At 43.0% G+C, this 7,219-nt stretch overlaps 1 non-coding gene across 1 annotated transcript; it reads right to left on the reverse strand.

Moving 5' to 3' along the window:
* Window positions 1-6,828: 6,828 nt before the first annotated feature.
* trnag-ucc (transfer RNA glycine (anticodon UCC)) lies at window positions 6,829-6,900 on the reverse strand. Its single transcript has one exon. It is a non-coding gene; the product is annotated as a tRNA-Gly (tRNA).
* Between the last annotated feature and the right edge of the window lie 319 nt (window positions 6,901-7,219).

A 7,219-nucleotide genomic window follows, 5' to 3' on the forward strand; every position in this document is an offset into this window, starting at 1 on the left:
AAGGAAAACTGAAATTGTAAGGGAGTTGGTCGAACTCTACTGCACTTGTTTGTTTCACTGATACACGTAGGTGTAGTAGAGTTATAAAAACTTAAATTACAATTGAGGAAGATGGAGTTAGAAGGTAAAGAAAGGGAAAGAAGGATGTTGCCAGGGTTGGAGGATTTGAGCTATAGGGAGCAGTTGAATAGTCTGGGGCTGTTTTCCCTGGAGCGTCGGAGGCTGAGGGGTGACTTTATTAGATTAGATTAGATTAGATTACTTACAGTGTGGAAACAGGCCCTTCAGCCCAACAAGTTCACACCGCCCCGCCGAAGCGCAACCCACCCATTCCCCTACATTTACCCCTTACCTAACACAACGGGCAATTTAGCATGGCCAGTTCACCTGACTTGCACATCTTTGGACTGTGGGAGGAAACCGGAGCACACCCACGCAGACACGGGGAGAACATGCAAACTCCACACAGTCAGTCGCCTGAGAATCTCTGGCGCTGTGAGGCAGCAGTGCTAACCACTGTGCCACCGTGCCGCCCATGGTTTATAAAATGATGACGGGCATGGATAGGATAAATAGACAAAGTCTTTTCCCTGGGGTGGGGGAGTCCAGAACTAGAGGGCATAGGTTTAGGGTGAGAGGGGAAAGATATAAAAGAGACCTAAGGGGCAACGTTTTCACGCAGAGGGTGGTACATGTATGGAATGAACTGCCAGAGGAAGTGGTGGAGGCTATTACAATTGCAACATTTAAAAGGCACCTAGATGGGTATATGAATAGGAAGGGTTTGGAGGGATATGGGCCGGGTGCTGGCAGGTGGGACTAGATTGGGTTGGGATATCTGGTCGGCATGGACGAGTTGGACCGTAGGGTCTGTTTCCGTGCTGTGTGTCTCTATGAATCTATGAGCCGTGACAAAAGAGAGAGAGAGAGAGAAGGAGAGAGAACGAGAGAGAGGAGAGGAGAGAGAGAGAGCGAGGTAGAGAGAATTTGAATTTCAGAAAGGTGTGAATTAATCAGGAAAGTTAATCAGAAATTAACAGGATGGAGGCATCATGGTAGCCCACAAACCCACCAACACACTAAAACAGCAGCTAATGAACTTGAAAGACCCGATACAGACAACAAGCAAAACTAATGTCATTTACAAAATACCTTGCAAGGACTGTAACAAACACTACATTGGACAAACAGGCAGAAAACTAGCCACCAGAATGCATGAACATAAACTAGCCACAAAAAGACATGACTCACCCTCACTGGTATCTTTACAGGCAGCTGAGGAAGGACACCACTTTTTTGGGATTTTTGGGACTAAGCAGATTCTACTGGAAGTTTGTTCCAACTTCAGCAGCACAGCTGACTGATTTACTGAAGAAGAACACAAACTTTGGGTGGACAGAACAATGCCAGGAGATATTTGACAATTTAAAGCAGCATTAACCACTACACCAGTTTTAGTTACCCCACATTTTTTGAAAACGTTCAAAGTTGCAGTTGGTGCTAACGATATAGAAGTTGGAGCTGTCCTGCTACAGGAAGATGAAAATGGAATCGAAAGGCCAATTGGTTACTTTTCAAAAAAAATCAACACCCACCAGAGAAAATACTCCACCATTGAAAAGGAATTGTTGACTTTGGTACTGGCCTTACAACATTTTAATGCTTATGTGATGAACAATGTGTCGATGACATTTATCTATACGGACTACAATTCTCTTATATTCTTGAAACGATTCAAAGACAAGAATATGAGACTATTTTGTGGGAGTCTTATGTCACAAACTTTTCATTTTCAAATTATGTGTGTTGTGAATCGTAAAAATGTGATAGTAGATGTGTTATTGTGGATTTAATGGATAAAATGTACATAAGATTGGACAGGTACCCATATTATATATATGTGTGCAGAAATTTAATATGAACTTAAATCAATGTCCCATGTACTTTACTGTAATGGGATTTAAGAATTAGAAAAAAGATGAAGCAGTCTTTTCATTATAATGGTTCGTCTTTTCCTTAAGTTGGGGGGGGGGGGTGTTCTGAAGTTGAAGGCATGTACTGTACCTTTAAGAGAGAGAGAATGCTGTTCTGAACTGAGATCTGACATGCACCTGTGATGACTAGATAGCAGTCTCAGAGTGTACTGAAAATGTGAAAATATGTAACATTTGGCTGTGGAATGGATATCTGAGTTGGTTGCTGTTTTAACAACAATTCAAATTTAACCAATCATTTTGAATTATGCTCCAGGATACAAAAACCCGATCAAGTTTGAAATAATTGTTTTTGCTAACATACAACCAATGAGATGATCTGATGTGGGGGTATTTAAAAAAAAACAGGCATTTCAAAAGTCAGAAAGAGAAACTGCCATTGAAGAGAGTAACTGCTATCAAGAAAGACTGCCATTCAAAACACTCTCTGTCAGGGGTATCTTCTTCATATGAAATATCTTCACAGTAAAAGGCAGAAGGCAACCCAGAGAGATCTTCAGCCAAAAGAAGACAGACACCAGAGAGAACAGCTACTGTATGGTTTTGAAACTAAGTTGATGTAATCTTAATAATTTTTTTATTGGAACAGTATATTGTTATAAAATTAGAGGTAGATAATAAGCAGTTAGCGGGGGGTGTCTAGAGTTGTGAATTGTTGTTTAATGTTCACTTTTAGAGTTCAGGTATAAATTAATGTTATTTTCTTTAAATAGTGGAATGTTTACATTCATTTTGAATGGACTAGAATACAAGAGCAGAAGCGTACTGCTGAGGCTGTACAAAGTTCTGGTCAGACGGCATGTTGTACGTTGTGAGCAGCTATGAGCCCTGTGTCAAAGGAGGGATGTGTTACCCAAGGAAGTGACAGAGAAGGTCTACAAGAATGGTTCTGGGTTGTCATATGAGGAGAAGTTGAGGAATCTGAGCCAGAACACAAGGCTGAGTAGATTGATGATGTGGGGCCTCATGGGGATGGTTTGATTTGATTTATTGTTAAAAATCATACAACGCCAGGTTATAGTCCTGGTTTATTTGGAAGCATTAGTTTTCGGAGCACTGTTCCTTCAATTGTTCTATGTTCTATAGTTAACTCAGCCACATTCGGGAGATTTAAACAATCCTTGGATAAGCATATGGATGATGATGGGATACTGTAGGGGGAATGGGCTTAGATTCGTTCACAGGTTGGTGCGATATCGAGGGCCAAAGGGCCTGTTCTGCACTGTATTGTTCTATGTTCTATGTTCATTAGGCGGCTGTGGAGCAGGATCATAAGACATAGAATTTATAGAAAGAGATCACGGTGTCATGCAACTGAAATGGCATATTGAACAAACCTTGATTGCTGTTAAGTCTTTCATCTTTTAGAATGGGTTGTAGGTTTTGATTCATTAATATGTAAATCCCAGAACTTCTTTCAAGTCACATTCTTGAGATATCTTAAGGTTTTATTTTAAAAAGTGACATTTCAGCTATGATAATGCATTAAAGGTGGGAAGTTAGAGTCTGTCTGTCTCTTAATCTTGAGCCGGACTGGTTCTATTTCCAAAGTAGGAATTTGTAAAATGTTACATGGACCTTCATCCCCACCCCCATCCACCTACTGTACTCTTTGCTACCTTCTCTCCCCCCTACCTGACCTGCTGTGCTTTTCCAGCACCACTCTAATCTAGACCCTGTTTGCATTGACTGCCTGCAGATTGTGTGGCGTTTTTAACAAAACAGAATGTATCTACAATTACAATTCTGTAAATGCAAAATCACCCCATAGACTTATATATGTGCGTACGTGTGAATCTGAGAGACTGTGTGTGTTTATGTGGGTGTGCGGGAGAAAGTATGAGTGTGAATGCATGTGAGAGTGTGTGCATTCTTGGTAGAGTGTGTGCATGAGTATGGCGGAGAATAAGCCTGTGAGAGAGTGTGTACATGGGTGTGAGTGTGGGTGGTGTATGTGTGTGCATGATAGGGTCCATGTGAGTATGTAACAGTGTGTGGGTATTGTGTAGTGCGCTCCCCTGTAGTGTGGCATGAACCCAAAATCCTGGTTGAAGCTATCCTCATGGGTACCAAACTTATATGAGCCTCTGCCCGGCCACAGTGCAATGTTGCGTATCCCGAAGTCAGCCTTGGAGGACAGTCTCCTGAAGATCTGAGGCCGGATGTCCCTGACTGCTGAAGTGTTCCCTGACTGGGAGAGAATGTGCCTCCACATCTTGATTTATTGTAGTCACGTGTACCCAAGTAGAGTGAAATAAACAGGCAGGAGGCTGGAAGAACACAGCAAGCCAGGCAGCATCAGGAGGTGGAGATGTCGATGTTTCGGGTATAACTCTTCTTCAAGACCTCCTGATGCTGCCTGGCTTGCTGTGTCCTCCAGCCTCCTGCAGTATTTTTTTTGTCTTAAACTAAGTGCAGCTTTGTTTTGTGAGCAGTACATGGAGATCATAACAAGCAAGGACATATAGATCAGAGGGTGTCTGGGCAGAGCCAGGTATACAGGTTACACTGCACAGAAGGTGCACAAAGCAGTTTCAACAACAGCAATATCAACATTATTTTAACTGAGAGGGATCCTTGCAGCAGTCTAATAACAGCAGGGGATGAGGCCAGTTATGAGAGATTGAGGATGATGTATGGAATGGGGACAGATTGGAGGACAGAGATTCTCTCAAAGGCCAGATGTGAGGGATGAGGATGATGTGAGGGATGGGGAAGGGACTTCTTCCAAAGGCCAGTCGAATGACAAATGGGGTGGCAGCCCCGCCCACTGCGATGGTTACATCAGCGGGGTGAAGGCCAATTTGTGGTTTAGAGGTCAGGGGTCAGGGCTTGGTGTCCAGGACAGGCGTCAGTGGGCAGGGTTTGGTAAACCGGGAGAGGTGCGGGACTTGGTGAAGCAGAGTACACAGCAGTCCTGCAGGTCACGCTGGAATCTGAGCGGTGATCTGAGTTTGTCCATTTTGTTCTCCAGAGATTGTAAATTTGCTGGGAGTAAGCTAGGAAGGGCTTGAGACCCGTAGTCTCAGTCCTACCAGCAGGCCGGCACGCTTACCCTGCTTACTTGCAGGTTTCTTGCATTTGAGTGGTCTGGTTGTCTGGTGGAGTGGATTGTTACTGCTTCCAGTTCAGCGATCCTTCCTCGGACCCTGTGGAGGAGGTAGGTTGCAGTTTGGTGGCTGTTTGCAGAGGGTCTGCTGAGGACCCAGTGTAACAGGTAATTTACTGTGTGGTATTGTTTTACTGGAGGGGGCTTGCTTAGGATCCAGTGGAGAAGTTCCTGGTTTCAGTTGCTAATCCAGGTCCAGCCACGTTTTTTTGCAGAAGTTTTTGGGCTGCTCTCTGGGTCCATTCTGATAGATTTCATGCCAAGCAGGTGTTTTATGGGGCTGGGAATGTTTCATGTTGGTTCTCCTTCCTGGGGCAGGTCTCTCAGGTCCCTCATTTTCCAGTAGGCCCCAAGCCTGGGGCATTTGTAGATTGCTTCCGGTTGGACTGGCCTGGCCTGGTCGGATGGGTCATGGGCAAAACGTGGTCTGCTGCCTTCATCCAGTACACTGGCTTTGAGGATCAGAGGAGCTTCAAACCTGTGAGTTTCGATAAATAGAACCAGTCTGACTCAAGACTGGGACACAGACAGACTTTAACCTCACACCTTTAATGCATTGTCTGAGCTGAGATGGCACCTTTTGTTAGAAAATCCAACATTATCTCAAGAATGTAACTTAAAAATAGTTGTGAGATTTACATATTAAAGAACCAAACCTGGTTAACCCATTCTAAAAGATGAAAGGCTTAACCTAAATGTGTTTAATATATCATTTCAGCTGCATTAAACTGTAATCCTTTTGCTATAAATACTGCGTCTTATGGTCCTTCTTATCATCAGGTTGATCTACATCGGATACACTCCATCCATTCTTTATCCTTCAAAGAAAATCAGTCACCTTCATCAGACACTACCTTCCCTTAACAAATCCATGATGACTATCTCGGATGATGACGTGGAGGAGCCTGTGGTGGACTGGGGAGGACAAAGTTCAAAATCACACAATATCAGGTTATCGTCCAAGTAGCTTTCGGAGCACTCCTAAAACTAGTGCTTCCAAATAAAGCTGTTGGACTGTAATCTGGTGTTGTGTGATTTTTAACTTTATCCTGGATTAAACTTTCACTCACACTGTGGTCACTTCTATCATCTCTCAGAGTTTTATCGAATCATCTTCTCATTACTGGAAATATAAAAGCAGCTGGTGTCCACTCCTCCTATTTCTGACCCGCACCGTCCAACACAAGGGCAACAATTATTGTCTGTTCTCTCATTCTCTCTGATCAGGGAACTGCATTGTTCCACAAGTTAGTGACCACTACTGGCCACAAGTGGGAATTGCAACCAACCCGCAGAAATACTCAAGAGTCTGTCCGGGTGAATGAAGTGAGCAAAACAGATTCTGTCTGTGCACGACACAATCAAATGGGTGTACATTTCAATTAAAAAAATAAAGTAACCGATCTGATATAATAAATAATGCTGTGCCCATAAACAATGGACTGCCCACCCATTTTTCACCTGATATTAGGCTGTATTTCACAAAAAAAACTGAGAGTAACGTTGAAAGGAGTGAAATCTTGAAATAAAATGAGAAGCTCAGGATTTCTGCCATGACACCAGTTTATTGGAAACGGGTATCGTCCGGACTCCTTAATCTGCCAGGGCGCATCCTTAACTTCAAAGTGGTGGCCGCACTTCAGAGGTTTTGCCCCGATATAAGTGTATCATTCCCACTGCTAGAAATGGTCGTTTGGTTGTTGAGTGGTTTAAAAAGCCTCATCTTGCGATGGCCGGGAATCGAACCCGGGTCAACTGCTTGGAAGGCAGCTATGCTCACCACTATACCACCATCGCTACCCCATCCGCTGCTCCAAATACTAGCTAATGTGCAATTCGACTAATAGTTCTAGATTCGAAATTTCGTTTCTCATTTGTTGCAAATTTTCCGGTGAAATATTAGAATTCAGAAGTAATAAAAGACGGAGTTTTACTGACTGGATAGTTCTCATTATACCTTTTAATTCACACTTTTTAATACACACAAACCAGCATTTCTCATGATCTGAAATAAATCGAGAACAAAAATACCAACAAAATCTCAGCACAACCCTGGATCTAACACACAATCAAAACTTGTGAAGTTCTCAGAAAGGCTCGAAACATCCATCTTCCT

The sequence above is a fragment of the Chiloscyllium punctatum genome, chromosome 15 (genome assembly GCF_047496795.1).
Source record: "Chiloscyllium punctatum isolate Juve2018m chromosome 15, sChiPun1.3, whole genome shotgun sequence".
Taxonomy (NCBI): Eukaryota; Metazoa; Chordata; class Chondrichthyes; order Orectolobiformes; family Hemiscylliidae; genus Chiloscyllium; species Chiloscyllium punctatum.